This window comes from Mchenga conophoros, linkage group LG13, assembly GCF_057382185.1.
Source record: "Mchenga conophoros isolate Kocher_MC1m ecotype Shallow Benthic linkage group LG13, M_conophoros_male_GT1.1, whole genome shotgun sequence".
Classification (NCBI taxonomy): domain Eukaryota; kingdom Metazoa; phylum Chordata; class Actinopteri; order Cichliformes; family Cichlidae; genus Mchenga; species Mchenga conophoros.
Genome location: NC_140538.1, coordinates 24,577,363 through 24,593,472, shown reverse-complemented (window position 1 = coordinate 24,593,472; position 16,110 = coordinate 24,577,363). Strand labels below are relative to the sequence as shown.

Genomic DNA, 16,110 nt, shown 5'->3' with positions numbered 1-16,110 from the left:
TATAACAGCGTGAAGCCTCCTGGCACAGAAGCCCCCTGAGCGCCTAAATGGAAAGCAGGACAAAATAAATCAATCCAGGTGTAAACATAAAGCTATCTAGTCATCCTTCATCCATTTCCTACAAAACTGAATGGCTGCAATGGATTCACAGTTGATCTTTGCTGGCGGCATAAACCTCGGCAGTAACAACAGGAGTGGTCTCGTGGGCTGAACCAGAGGGCTTCTGGGTAATGCTTTCAAGGGGTGGTTGATGGGAGGAGGAGGGGGGGTGGGGGGTGTTTCAGGTCAACACATCTTCCTCTCTTGAGTTCTCTCAGCCTCAAAGGAACAATCTATAAAAAGGTGCACTGACTACATACTGAAAGCCCCCACAAGCACTGAAACATAAATCCATTTTTTTCCTCTTCACTGGCTCCGTCTCCACATTTATATTCTCCCCACTGTTTTGGGTTCATCTTGGCTCAGTGTGAACACCACAGGAAGATGGAAAAAGAAAGAAGCAAAAGCTACATAACAGATAGCAGATCCAAAAAGTGAGACATGCATGGATATCCATTTTGAAGACTCTTTAAGACCAGACCTTTTGCCACCATGGGAGACCCCATGCCCCTCTGCTCACCCTGTGAACACATTGCTTTATTGCCTGTAAAATAGACACAGTGGCCTATTTATAAGAGGATTAAGTAAAGAAAGACAGACAGCAGGAGGGTTTTTTGGTCTCTGCCAGCACTCACAGCCTGAGGGGAGGACCTGTTACAGGGACAATGCAGCACATGTATGCAGCCTTACGTGACCTTGGATGAAGTCTGGGTAGAGTTCGTTGAAGGCGGTGTACAGTGAACCGCACTGTCCCCAGTTAAACTCTGGTCCCACTCCCCCTGTCTTTACGCATCTTCAAAGAAAGGATGTCTATTACATCTCAGCCAGCTTTTCAAAGGTGAAAAGGAAACTCTTGCTCTCGAGCATCATCACCAGCTGGCTCGCTCCCCCCACCCCTTGCATCAGTAGCCCAGAGAGCAGCTCTGCCTCTTTTCACATCAATGATGACCGCTGCCTCCAGACCTAGTGATTTAATGATTTTTCTCAGGCTTCAGAGGCTGGGTGAGCTTCAGTAACTGAGCCCTGCCTGGCCTTTTAAATTGCCTGCTGCTACCAAAATGATCTTTCCCAGCAGAAAAACAGCCATGCTTTACCAGCAAATGCCAAACAATAATGGATCAAATTACACAGTAAACACAGGAGCATGTGCATGCTTAAATTCAGCTCTCAAACCTACCCACCTCAGATTGATCCATCTTTCCATCTGGGCTAACCCCAGAAGCCAGCCTACAGGGGCTAATACAGCCCCAGTCTAGTTCTCAGGTGTCAGTCCTATTGAAATAAAGCCAGGCGGGACGGGCCACCGCCTCCTTTCATATTCTGAAACAGATCCAGGACCAGTGGGACAGCAGGGGAGGAGAACAAAACCACCAGGATAGGGATCGTTCAACCCTTGTAGACTTGTACACACAGCCTGTTTGTTTTTATTCTTCATTTCGATGGCATGTATTGATCCGCAGCCCCGTGCAGCTGAAGGTCTTGTCTAACAGAGACCCAGACATGCCCTTGCAATGGGTTGAGAGCTTTTGACAAGGATGGGATGTGAGCGGCATTACCAAGAGATGGAAAAGATCCTCCTACCGGCGAACCACCGGTGATAAATGTCCACATAAATACATCATATATGTAGATTCTGCAAGAAAAGACGAGAAGGAGGTGGTGGTTTGTGTGTGGTAGCAATAAAGGTGAACAATGCGTGGCACTCAAAACATCCCTCATTCATCTTTCAACAGGCGTTTCTATGGCAACTGTGGAGAAGACGCCTCGCCTGAGGTCAAAGGTCAATTAAGGTTAATACATTTTTGCTGAGAAAAATCAATAATCTTTCCATCTTCAACGAGCCACCCTACTAGCATGCTTTCACTTGAAAGGGAGTGTTGATATTCAAACATCCACTAGTGACTGATTTCTCTGGCTGCTGTATTTTGTTGCTTCAATAAAATACAGCAGCATTACCCAGAAGCCCTCTGGTTCAGCAGACTGACTTTCGCTTCAGTGCGCATTTCCCAAATTTCCTTAAAATATGTGCATAATACAATGCTGCTTTCCTAATACTTCCCCAAATTCCTTGTACTACAGATGTTGTAAACGATAGCAGAAAAGGGCAGCTTCTTTTTTTACACTGTTAGCCCTCAATCTCCTCTGGGGCATCACCACTTCTTTACCCATTTTATGACAACAGCACTACAAGGACAATCTAACCATGTTCGGTGACCTAAATAAGCCCACAGTCGAAGCGATGCCCACAGGCGTTTCACATATGAGAAATCTACAGCGGTATCGACTGTATGCAGGTTAAGTGTTCACCCACACGGGCATGCCCCATCCAGACGCACTTGTTTAAGGGTTAAAATGCTATTGTGTCAGTGAGGGCCAACAGTAAGACTCCTAGATGCCACATGAATGCTAAGGACGCTTTTAAACAAAGCCGCAGAGCTAAACTGACCTAAAGCCCTGGGCCGAGCAGCCAGCGGCCAACCAGCTCAGTGGGCGACCTGTATGCAAGGCGTATTAAACCGCCAGCGCTCAACAGCACATCAAGAAAAATCACAACAGGCACAAATATTTCTGCACGCCCTGCAGCACAATCCACCAACATCATGAGATACTATACAGCTAATTCAGGCAAATGACATTTACTGAGGAGTTATTTAGATGCTATCGGTGGCTCGGGTCTTTGTGCTTAGGGGATTAGCGCCACCGTGCCCAGCGCTGAAAGGCGTCTTTGTGGCTGTAGTCTTTAGCAGGATGGGAGAGGGGCTCAGATGCCTGCGTGGAGGGTGTCAGTTATCAGGGATCCTGCCATGCCTTGCTAATCTCTGGCCCTGCAGAGTTCCTGAACCCCAGCCAGCGTGTCCAACGCCAGCCTCTAGAGTTCCCTCGGACCAGGGGGACAATGATAGGTATTCACAGGGAGAGGCACTGGACCGTCAAGCTCCTCTCCTTGAGTGAGCAGCATAAGAGCAGGAAGACGGCTCAGGCTGTGGTAAGAGAGGTCTAAAGAACCACTTTGGCCGCCATAAGCATTCAACAGAGACACGCTTCCGACATATATATTGGCACCGTGCAGCCACACAAGCACAAATCCCAGCCAGGCAACAAAGCCACAATGTACATCCTTCAGTTAACTGCCTTCAGTCGTTTCCAGCATGGTATTTTTTCAACATTTCAGCCAAAAAAACCAAACAAAAAACAAGGCAGTCATCTGTTTTTAGTGAGTTAGATTAACCTACTGGTGTCTGTTCTGTTTACATTTTCACAGTTTGCCTCTTTGCTAAGGTGATTAATGTTACAGCAAAAAATAAATAAATTATGCAGCGTTTTATTATCCCGATTTCTAAAAATCTGGAGAGAATTATTCATTTTTCCCGCTTCATCTTTTTTAAAGTCATTTTATTTCTCAAAAGCAACGCTTCAGCCAAACAGCAGGGTGCTCTCTACAGAAAAAGTCAAAATCCCAACTTTATTCCAAACACATTAAAAGCTTAATCAGTCTTCTGTCTACAGTATCTATCCAAAAGTAATATAAAATTCCTGCAGGGTATACCAGCTAATGAAAAAGTAGGTCAGAGGACTACAGTGCCATATGTTCCCAAAAGATCAGCACTGTTCACACTCCTAAACTCTTGTCTGTTGTCTCTGATGTTTTAATTAAATGTAGATGAGCAGGAGGAAGAAAAAGATATGCAACACTGCAGCAATTTTCGTTCCGGGGGTCCCGGAGCTTTAGGAGTTTGAATAGTTGGAAGGGGGTGAAAAAAATAAAAAATAAAGGATTGCGTGGGTGCAGGAGGAGGTTGATAGAAGAGGGAGTAAAGGGAGGGGGGAGAAAAATAAGGGAGCAGTGGATTAGTGAAACTAAATGAAGAGATGATTCAGTGAAAAGTTGGAATTAATTTGCGGTTGTCAGTTTCTCTTTCACAGTGTAGTGTTCAGGGTATGGGGCGTCTTCCCCCACCTCTCCTTGGATCCCACCGCTTCCTCCACATGCCTTGGCCCAGCGCAGCTTGGCTCCCCTTCAGCCCTGCATGGCCTCCTTTCCACTCCACTGGGAAGCAGACATGCAGAGGACTGTCGTAAATGCTTGGCTGCAAGACTTCACAGACCGCAGTCTCATCTCCTCCTCCTTAGCTCTCCATTGTTCTCTTAACCTGGTTTTACTGTCTGGCGTGATGTGCCGAGACCCCCCTGGTACCCGCTCAATCCTGGTTCAGCACACCCCATCTACTTCTTTCAAAGCTGTAAAGAGCTGGGCAGATTTTGGTCCGGGCTTCGTTACAGTAAGCCAAGTCCCTGCAGGCATATATCCAATCATTTCAACAGTTCTCTGGCTTCAAAAAAAGAGCTATAAGAATTCAGGCAGAAGATCAAGCAGTGCACTGCAACAACTGGCCTGTAAAGTGAGTTCAGACTCTGTGCTAACTGCTCCGAGGTGAAATACTGTAGAGCAAACATACAGCCCACGGCCAAAACAGACTTAACTAAGGGATCACAAAGCAGATTGGTCTTGACAGCTCTGAAGAACTGGAGGTCTCTTTCACTAAGCAAAGGGACGCGACACGCTCAGGCAATCAGGGACATCAAGTCTGTGGCGTCCCAACAACAATCCCAAGACCCCCACCCTCTCTCTCTTTCTCTCTCGCTCTCACACACACCTCTCATTTTGGCACTGCAGTGGAATGTAGCTGCTAACGGCTCGGTCCCATCCCGGTGCTCACTGAGAAGCTCAATACAATGTCTCTTTTCAAAGGAGAAGCTCAGATAAAAGCAGGCAACTTAATTGCCTTGGCTACAATAGAAACCTCCCTGTAAGGCTGTCCCATTTCCCCTGGCAATTAGGATTCACTTCCCCCCCCCAGGTACTTGTGAACGAGCCGTGGGGGCCGACTCTCCTGCGACTGAGCCGTGGCACGAGGACAAGATTCCACCTGTCGTCCGCTAGTTGTCTACAGGGCGTTAGGACATGATGGATTGTTTCCCTGGTACTTACACTACTTGGATACAACGGGAAGTAAAGGAGGCCAATATTAGTAAGAAAAACAGCTTTGGCAACCTATCCAAAGATAATACCATTAGGGAAGTACATATACAAATAATTAAGCAATGTGGAATGTTCCCTATAGATTTATTAACACATGCACTGTGACTGCAGGTTTCTGGATAATATCAGACAAATGCAAGAACAACAAGATTACTGGATGTAAAAATTATTTGCCATCTGATACCAGCTTGTTTATCTGAGATTTCTGGCACTCTTTCAGAAGACTGAGTGGCTGTAAACCAAGGGCATCTTGTGCCTTTGCCTCTGACTGAACAATGAACCGCTTATGAGCAATAATTATATGGTGAAGACGCTGGTTAGCCAGCTACAGCGGTAAGGCCTCAACGGTGGAGTTTTTCACTATGATTAAAGCAGAATAATTAGCTCTAATAACTTCCTGCTTCACACACACACCATCTCCTGCAGGTCATGCTTGCAGAGAACGAACAATGTTTTTGCTTTTTCCCGGGATTCCGTGTCAGCAGCGACGTGATGAAGACGCCGAGGAGCGTGAGATGACCGCACTCCTAAACATGCGTGTGTGAAATGTGCACGCTTGAACACAGGAATGACACACAGACGCAGGAACACAGAGGGGCTGTTTGTCAGATTAAACTAAGAAGGAACTGAGTGACAAAACCACCTATTATAGGCTCATTTGTATGTACATCACAGCCTCTCTTTGTATCGGAGTAAGATGTGTTGAGGCGCGCTTCTCGGCTCCTCAATGAGAGAGTGACAGGCTTGCAGAAACCCAGCTACCCCAACCCCCAGCCCTAAAAAACCCCAGTAAAAAACCCCGCCTTGAATGAGATCTCTGCAGTGGTTCCGCTAAAATCCGTTCGACATTAGTATGGGCAGCCACTCATTCAGAGTGGGACGGCCAACATACATGACAGAAACAAAACAGCGCAGAGGAAACGAGGCTGGCGAGCACTAATGAAATGGTTCAATTAAACAGCACTCCAGAAACCGCCGTCGGTTTGAGTACACACGTAAGATTGTGTGAATAAATTAAAGTTGTAATTACAAAATCAGATCATACGTTCTTATCACCACTACTGATTAATGAGGGAAAATGTGCTGATGGTTCATTTAAATCCTTATGTATGATGATGTTCTGCTCACTCACAACTTGCATGTGTGTGTGTTGCTATGTGAATAATGTGGATTAGTAGGGATTATTATACAGCAGCCCATTATTAATGGTCCCACTCTAGTTTAAATCGCACCACCCTTTAGCCACATTCGCTCTGGAGCCCCTTTTCAACTCCTTCAGTCTGTTGAAAACAATGAGACCGACTTCTACAAGCCCAAATCCAAAAATATTGGGATGCTGTGTAAAATATGAATACAAACAGAATGCAAATCTCATAAACCATCTCATATTTTATTCCAGAGAAGATGGTGATTTCTGAATCATGCTGCTTCTATGGATCATAGAGCCTTGACCTGCAGTCGTGGGTGGCGCAGCAAACTGTGTTCGCAGGCAATCATTTGTGGAAGTGTTTCCGGAGCCCACGCAGTGATTTCCATGACAGAGTGGTCACTGTTTTCAGTGCAGCACCGTCTGACGGTCTGAACATCGTGGATATCAAATATTGTTCCTCACGCACAGAGATTTCTCCGCCTTCTCTGATTCTTCTGATGACGTTATGAACTGTAGATGATGAGATATTCTTTCCAAACTGTTTGCAATTTTACATTGAGGAACATTATTCTGAAATTTTTCCACAGTCTGCAACAGCTTTTTGCAAATTGGTGAGCCTCTGTACTTCTCTGGAACTTTGCCTCTCTTGTTCTGTTTTTCTTTACATTTTATGCAACGTTCTGACATTTTTGAATCTAGGATTGCATAGAAAAATGTATCATGACTTCCATTATGTTTTGGACAGCTAACCCATGTGATGCAACACTGGTAAATCTCTGACCCCCCCCCCCCCCTTACTTGTAGTTTTCTCAGAAATATCTTAACACTTATTCGATTGATGGATAGCATTTGGTGCAACGTTACATGTAGCACAAAATCATCAGGTCACAATCAAAGTGCAATCATTAAACTGTGTCTGAGAGCAGTTTTTGGACTGACAGGAACATTCACACTGAGGTAATGTATGAGGTAATATATGTATTTCAGCAAAGGGAATGTGGAAAACAATTACAATGGATCCAAAACAGACAGAACTGAAAGGAAAATATTTTTAGGGTGCTCAGGATCTCAGGCTGGAACAAAAGTTAACATTTAACAAGACAGCAGCCCAAAAACAGTGCCTCTGAAAATCTTTGTGAAAGTCCCAGAATAGATCCAAACCTGGTCACCACACAGCACATAGGAAAGACTTAATAACGGCTTTCAACTGACGCTCCCCACAATTCTGCCAAGAAGGACGAGAAAAACCTCCAAAAAAAAAAAAAAGGTGTGCCAAGCTCGTAGGATCACTTCCAAGAAATCTCAAGGTTACATTGCTGCAAAAGGAGCTTTAACCAAGTGGAAGGACTTTATACTTAAACTTTACAAATTATTCTTCTTGCATTTTTATTATGGAGTGCTTTTTTCCTATTGGGGGGGGGCAGATTTTACAGCGAGTCTGAAAAAAAACTTTAAAAAATGCTGCTGAAAACTAGATATCAGTCTCTTTATTCTTCTTCCAGTGAAGAAAGCCCACACTTCCTTTGCATGCATAGCTAAACCCAATAACCTTGCATATTTTCCTATAGGAAGTTTAGAATTCAGAGTGGTGATATGCCTGCAACATGCTGTTCTGTTAGTGCAAATGGGATTTACTCACTAAAAGCTCTGATGAGTCAAGGACGGTCCACTTTGGCTAAACTCTCTCTTGGATCTTGTTGGCTGATCAAAGTCTTCTACTAGCTGAGACTGTAATCTTCTAACCTCACAGCTAATATTAATAGGCCCAGGAAACCACACTCCCACTGGCAAGAATCTCAGACAAACAATGCCTCTATCTCCCACAGCTCCCCCAGATCTCCCAGCTGTATCAGCCACAGGTTAAGTGTTTCATTCTGTCTGTGTTTTAATGGCGCGCTGGGGGGTAAACATTCACAGTGACCAAAAAACAAGTCATGGCTTCAGAAAAGGCATTTAAATGAAAATCACTGAATCCTGTGAGTCACACCTCTGTTAAGCTTACATGCATTTCCAAAGACGGATCTAACACCTACGTGTCATGCATTTAGCACATGAAAGCCCGCTGCGAGAACAAACAAATGCTATTCCATGCATGTATGTGCATGCATGTATGTGCATGTATGTGCATGCATGTATGTGCATGCATGGATCACAAAAGGCTTGAGTCCAGGCACTCTTGACACTTGGTAATGAGCCCACACAATCTCCTTACCAGTCATCTGCATCCATCAGTGACACACAGGGGGCGGATTAGATGGACTGCATCCATCACCTGACAATGCACGCTATTCCTACAGGCTTTATATTCCAAGGAAACCAGATCTGGAGCACTCAGTTTCCCTCCTCTGTGTGTACATCTGTGAGTGTTTTCTGGGCAGTTGTGAGCATAGGAACTAGAAAATTAGATCTGTGACCCATGAAAAGGGACGCTGTGTACTCAGCCTGTCGCTGCCAAAAAAATAAATGAAAAAAAATCCCTATTTCAAATTGTTACTTGGCATAGCAACCATCACCTGCATGCAAGAACATCACATGTATAGTCACCGTGCACAAAAAGCTGCACAGGATGAGCAAAGACAGGGATCAGGCAAATCGCAGATCTCAAGACACGAAAGGTCAGCCTTTCCCTGCCCGAATTATTCATTTAAACCCACAGAGAGACGTCCGCAAAAGACTGATTCTGTTACAAATGTCTGCTTCAACACATCTCCTGCAAGGACCAAGTGGTCCATAATAACTGCCAGTTCTAATGGACGACTTGGCCTCTGCACATTAGGTATTTAAAAGAGGCAAGAGCACTTTTTTTTTTTTTTTTTTTTAACTGAGTGACAGATGAAGCTCCTAAGCCGCTGGAATTTCCAGTTCTTCCAAATGGTGTAGCTGTGTGAAAGAAGAAAGGAAAACTGTTCCCAGCTCTATAATCTGTGTCATGTCATTTGATTAGTTAAATTTTTTAAAGGGGATTTCTAAAACAGAATGGGGGGAAAAAAAGTTTTAAAAAGTCATAAATTCAAGCAAAGCCTGGCAAGTTTAAGCTCAGCAGCTGTTACAGTGTACATCTCAATTATAGCATGAAAATTTCCCACATTAGGACTCTGGATGCTGTTGATTGTTGAAGGAGAAAAGAAAATGTTATACATTATTAAATTTGGAGCTAGCCAGGTGGTTTTACAGCCTGTGGATGCATTAAAGAGTAGTTTACACTTTATTGCATCTTGGTAATGTTCGGGGTTTGAGCACAGGACACCGAAACAGCTCTTCATGCTGAAATGCACCGATTAGGATATCTTTGACCTGGGCTCTAATTAAATGGTAATCCCCTTTAACAGACAGCAACAGCTACCCAAATCTTTTTCATCCCTCCATGTCACCCCGAGGCATCCCCTGTAACATAAATCTCGCTCTCCACCCGTCGCTCTAAGCTGCTGAAAGTCGCAGCCCCCGAGAAGCTGGCACTGGCTGCAGAGAGGCAGCTCGCATTTCAAGACAAAGCTCAATCCTCTGTCAGAAAGGAGACACTTTCCAAAGCAGCCCTCCCATTTATCAATCTGGAACCTGTTTTTCTGCCTGTTTCCCCGACTCACACCTCCACGCTGAAAAGCTGCCCAGGAAAGCTGCCTTTCGCCAAAGAGAGACTAACACGTTGCCAGGAATCACGCTCAAACCGAGCTTCTCCACTGGCTGTGCGTGACTGGACAGCGAGTGGACCCCGCCTATATTCACCTCTGCCTCATTTCCCTCGGCCCTGAGAATGATGTGTTTTATTTTAACGTGATGAAAAGAAAAAGAAAGAAAAAAATCAATTAAACTTCGCAAAGGTATGCAAGGTGACACGGCCTCTGTTTGAGTTTCACACAAACAGAAAGAGATAGGGTCAAGGTGGGCTGACAGCGTTTGCGTCAGCGCGGCGTTCGTTCTGTAAAGTTTGAATAAACTACAATTTCTGTAGAGACTTTTGCCCCCCGGCACAAAGAGCCCAAAAATTTACATCCTGAGAGTTATCAACACTCTAACAGTGCGGCTTTTGTCCGAGTACACGCACGATTAAAAGCAGCTGAGACCGTTTTACAGAATAATGACACTGTGTCAGAATTTAAAATCTTGTTAAACACACAACAGGGATGCAGCTTGTTGCAATGGGGTTTCCTGTGTGAAATAACAAGGTGGGGAAGAGGCGAAAAAAATCAGATAATGATCTTGTAAGGAGCAGATTTGCCTCGTTTTAAAGGTCAGAGGTCATCCTATACTACACAGACTCCGACTCTGGCTTACATGTCAGTTATAGTTTGCCGTGGCTTACAGCTGAGGGTCAGGATGATGGTTTTCTCCCGTGCTGTAACAAAGACAAACTAAACTCTGAGGCACACCCAGCCTCCCTGCGTGACTTTCATTAAAAACAGCTTTCTGCCACTTGTGGATTACAACAAGGAAAATATCCGAGCTTTGCAACTCAATATTCTGAATGTATTCTATTACAAGAACCCGCCTCTTTCCTGAGGCTAAGAAAATGTAAACCTCTTGCAACATCAGTGTTTTGTTGAACGGACAAATTACAAAGAAAACACTTGACATTAAGGGAGGGAGGGAAAAAAACCTACAGGCTGGCTGAAAGGTATGTGCGATGTTTTGTTGATTTTGCATGAAGCCATGATTCCATCTGGATTAGCAGAGCTTTCTTGGATTGAGGCCAAAAACAAACAAACCAAAAAAAGAAGATCAGCACGCTGGAGATCAGTCTCCTCAAATACCTTCAGTCAGCTTGTTTTCACATTCACGCGGCCACCTGCTCGCTGCTCCGTGCGCTAAACGAGTTAAGAGAAAATGGCATTGCGAGCAATTTCCTGTCGTTTCCGGTCTGAAGACTGGAGCACAGTCAAAGGTGGTGTTGTTGTCTTTGATGTTAAACTGATAAGATAAGGTCTGATAAGACCGTGTGCTGCGAGGATGGAAATCACATGAAAACTCCAAGCGCGAGCTAAGAGCAGATGTCTGTGAAGGTCGATGTTCACCTTCACTGGCTCCTTTCAATGTGGAGGAGTAGCAGCTCCGCTCTGAGTCCCTCCCAAATGATTGAGCTTGAGGGTGAAAGGCAGGTTAGCCTCCCGCACCCTGGTGACCCTGAACTGGATAAATGGAAGAAAATGGATGGATGGATCCATCCAAACCCAGAGGTCTGATCTTCTGAGACACCACTTTTAAAGACAAAAGCTAAAGCTGCTGAGTTTGGTAGTGTATCCTGTTAGCTTTAGTTCCTCTTAACTACCGTAATTGTCGGGCTATAAGCCGCTACTTTTTGCACAAGCTTTGAACCCTGCGGCTTTTAGTCAGGTGCGGCTTTTCTATAGATTGTCCATGATTTTTGTCATATCGTAAGACGATTTGTTTTGTTTGTTCCGCTGTTGTACGGCACTACGTTGCTTGGCGGAAGGATCGGGGTTCAAGAGTGGTATGTTGGTCACATGTCCATCCGCCAGGCAACATAGTGCCGTACAAGTAGCGCGAAAAACAAACTTCAAAGTAGCGCTACGTGTTCAGCGGGAGTCGTGGATGACCAGCGGCGATAAACTTGCGAAAAGCAAGTTATGCTCAACTCCACCGGTGGAATCTGACAGCGTGGAAAAGTGTGAAAACATCCACGATCACCAACGGATTTCGAAGGGCTGGACTGCTGCATGATGGAGAGGAGGACACCGCCACGGCCCTTCTGAGGGTGTTCGACTCTGACACTGACAACGAGGATTTCTTTTGTTTTGAAAGTGACAACGAAGGAAAGAAGCTGAGAGTGGATGACGAAGCCATCCTGAGCCTGTTCGTTTCCGACACTGGAGAAGAGGACTTTGGTGGTTTTAGTGCGCAGGAAGAAGAGAAAGATGGTGAATGACTGACTTTTCTTCTTGTTAAAGCTGTGTCGCTGCACCTGAGCCTAAAAGGTAGTCTGAATCTATTTTTCTGGTGTGCTGTAGGTTATTGTTATGTACTACATTTGTTACACATTTATGAAGCACAGCACATGTGCAAATATGTACCCATAATAGGGCTGAACGATATATCGCATTTGCGATAATATCGCGACATGATCAAGTGCAATTTTCTAACCGCAAAGGCTGCGATTATACTCTGGACATGTCCAAATTCATGGGCTGCATCCTCCTGAGGCCGCATTTGTAGACCGATTACGTCACAGCGACGCGCCGAAGGCTGTCCAAATTACTACCATATCCCAGAATTCATAGCGCGGCCCAGCCAAACTCCAGTTTCCAACAATGGCGGCCGCTACTAAGTTTTAAAATTACTCATACTAATCTTTCTGGGTCACAAAATAAACTTTTAACATATTTTCAGGCGAGAAAGTAGTTGTGTAAACATCAAATATCTGCTCGGTTTATCAAGATATCCCATATTTGCAAAAGTGCTTCGACGTTTTCAGAGGCGTCTGCTACCCACCAGCTCGACAGCTAGCCGGGAGCTCGAGGGTTACTGATGCGGCCGAGAACGGCACAACTCCCGGCACATCATTTTCAGATCACCGCGGAGTTTCGCTGCTCGGGTTAAACGTAATATATAAGTCACTTAGACAACCTAAAAATGTTATTGTTGGGCTTTTTTCAGTGTTTTGTTTGTTCGTGAGTAAATCGGTTTGGCTGAGATTAAAGTTATTAGATTAGATAAAATAAAACTTTATTAATCCCCCGGGTGGGTTCCTCCTTGGTTTTCACACAGCTGACTAAACGTCAAACAGAAAACTTATTAAACAGAAGTATGAGACAGTCGAGAATTTACACCAGTGTCTGGTTATATTTTAGATAGCAAGAAGCAGACGGCCGAGTTTATTAAACTCCACCGAGACAGCGGTGACGCTAATCAGAACTAGACCGTCCAATTTCACGCCTTTAAACTTTAAAGGCGTGTTTGTGTGTGTGTTTATACAATTGCTATTATGTTTGCACTTTATGTGTAATGTTACTGACTGCAGAGATCAGTAAGATGTGTGTATTTTTTATTTATTAGTTTTATTTATTTAATATTATTTTTTAATTGAATGACTGTCTAGTAGTTCACAGATGTCGAAAAACTGAGTGTGGTAAAGCCACTGATTTTTTTTATGTATATTTCTGCAATCTGCACATTGTACTGACTTTCATTTTAATGTTTACACCAGGGTTCCTTGTCAGCACTTTATGCTCAGATGTTTGTAAGCTAAAAATAAACTATTGTGTATGTTCAAATATACTGTTGTGATTGAAGAAGTTAAATAAAAATGTCAGTCATCAATTCATGCATCACCTCATGTCATCATAACAGAGGTCTGTCTTCCAGGAAAGAACAGTTTAAAATTAATGTAATATAGTATTGGCCATACTATATGATGTATTGCTTGTCTTTGTTTAATAATACAGAAGACAAATACCTTAAAAAATAATCGCATATCGCATCGCAATATTGGGGCAAAAAAATCGCAATTAGATTATTTTCCATAATCGTTCAGCCCTAACCCATAACTTGTTTTTCAAAATATTAATAAAAGGGGTGTGTCTCCAAACAGCCATCTCTTTCCTGACAATTCGCTTTGTGCATATTCTCTTACATATGATAAGTCAACATTGAAACACCTGCGGCTTTTGGTCAGGTGCGGCTAATGTATGTACAAAACAGGATTTTCCCCTGATTTTAGCTTGTGCGGCTAATATTCAGGTGCGCTTTGTAGTCCGGGAAATACGGTATTTTTACACATGAATGGAATAAAGAACCAAATCTAACAGTTGACACCTGTTTTACTTGTTCATCTGACTCCCCATATGTCCATTTATTAAGGTCGGCTAAATCATTCACCACTGTAACTTCACTGCGCATGCCAGGTTTCAAAAAAAACCATGGAGGTGCACGGCAAGCTCGAACAGAACCCAAGTGCAGCACTGATGACATTTGTGACTGCCGACAGCTCAAACTGCGAGTGAACGGAGCTAAAAGGACACTTAAATCACAAAGTGGAAAAATCAGCAACTGTTTCATGTTCATTCACTGAAGCGTCCTCATATTCCACCATGACATCCTAAAAAAGGCCCCTGTTTATTAAACGAGTAATGTGCGCTGGCACTAACTCTAACAAGATCTTTTAAAAAAAATTACCAAAATAAGAAGCATATGGTTTCACATTCAATTACTGCCATTTTCTCTCCAGCTCTCATTTTAAAAGAACCACTTGTTCTCCACTAAACAACATCTTGAGGCATCATCTCACCACAGCCCATAGCGACCTCAGGAACTAGCCACCTTAAAGCAGACCTCATTCGTAAAAACAGACCTTAAAGGGACATCAGACGCACCACAAGATCCTGTGAAACGTAGAGCTTGTGGGCATAGAGCAGAAAAAAATGACTAAAGTCTGACTCACAGCGAGGACAGTCAATCCACTGAGCTCCCTGTAAAAACGGCAATAAATCACAACTGCATTTTAGCGTCCAATCCTATTCAAATTGTCGACTTACAAATACTTAAATAAAACTGAAACGTGGGATTAGTAACAGATGACTTCCTATGAATGAAAATCTGTTTTTTTAACCCACATGTGCTTTAAAACTACTCAATCCTGCGTCTGAAAAGCCGAAGCAAGACCCTGCATGCAAGTCCTACATGAGCGCAGAGTTATAGCGCGCTAACCTGCAATGTGTGGCGATGTCCTCTTTTTACTTACAACAAGTAAACTCATGCAGCCTCTTGTAATGAACAAATTAGTGCTGTGATTTTATGACGCTGTAACCGCAGAGCAACATGATATCATGGCGACACTAAACATGAAGCTTCTCGTCTTGTACGGTTGAGTTTTCCCCCCTCTTGTAAGTTTCAACAGAGAAAAAGGCAGTGAAAACACCTGGAAGGGGGCGAATTTTACAGCCTGTACTTAACAAATTTAATTGTCAGCACAGAAACACGGGCCCTATCTCTGTCGCATCGCATGACCGCGGAGAAGATCAGGATCACAGGATCATGGGACTGATTAGGTTAGTTCCCTTTACAGATCCGTGTTTTTGGGACAGTCCTTGATCCGAGCAAGAACAATCGCTCCCCTATCGTTAGCTCACAGCTGCGCTGACCAGTTGCTCTGCATTTCCTCTGCAGCCCGCCTACCCAAAGAGCGCCCGCTGAAATGTGATGTTTCAGGAAGCCATTTGTAAAACAAAGTGAATCTGGAGCAAGCGGATCCCCCGGTGTGTGACCCCGACCTTTAATCATTCATTACACTTTTTTTAAAACTTCCAGAGTGCCACTCGGGAGCTCCCACTTCCATCTGTGGTGGTTTAAAACCTGCAGCTCTTCCTCACTCTGAAGCTGGTTAATGCTCATTAGAGTCCATCTGCATTGAAACCTGAGCAGGTCTTTAGGGGTGCGACCTCGGCTTCTCCCTGACCCTCCACCTTCTCGTGGCCTGATATCCTCCGGCTGGCCAGATTGCCCACACTCCTGCCACAAATTTAAGTCTTCATTAGGACATTTACAGGAGCGCGGTAAAACACTGTCTGAATTTATGGCCTAACGACTAACGGCTTTCACTATGATTCACAGTGATTTCCATGCGTGGAATGAAAAGGAGGAGGCGGCGGCTTTGCTTTGTGGCTGTCTGGTTTTGAAGTGTCAGTTAAAAGGCTCCGCTTGTTATTTCAGAGGCGGGAAAAAACTATATCCAGATTTACATCAAAATCAGTGCTTTATCCAGCTCTCCACGATGTATTTTTGCACAAAATGAGACATATTTAAGCCTTTTGGTTTATGCAGCTGTTTGTCAATGTGTTCCCACTAGGCGTAAAAATAAAACCCAAGCCTG

General features: G+C 44.0%; 1 protein-coding gene across 1 annotated transcript in view; it reads right to left on the bottom strand.

Moving 5' to 3' along the window:
• The window catches only part of ptk7b (protein tyrosine kinase 7b), a 77,411-nt gene that overhangs the window by 43,738 nt on the left and 17,563 nt on the right, over window positions 1–16,110 (bottom strand). The gene's annotated exons all lie outside the window — the stretch shown is intronic.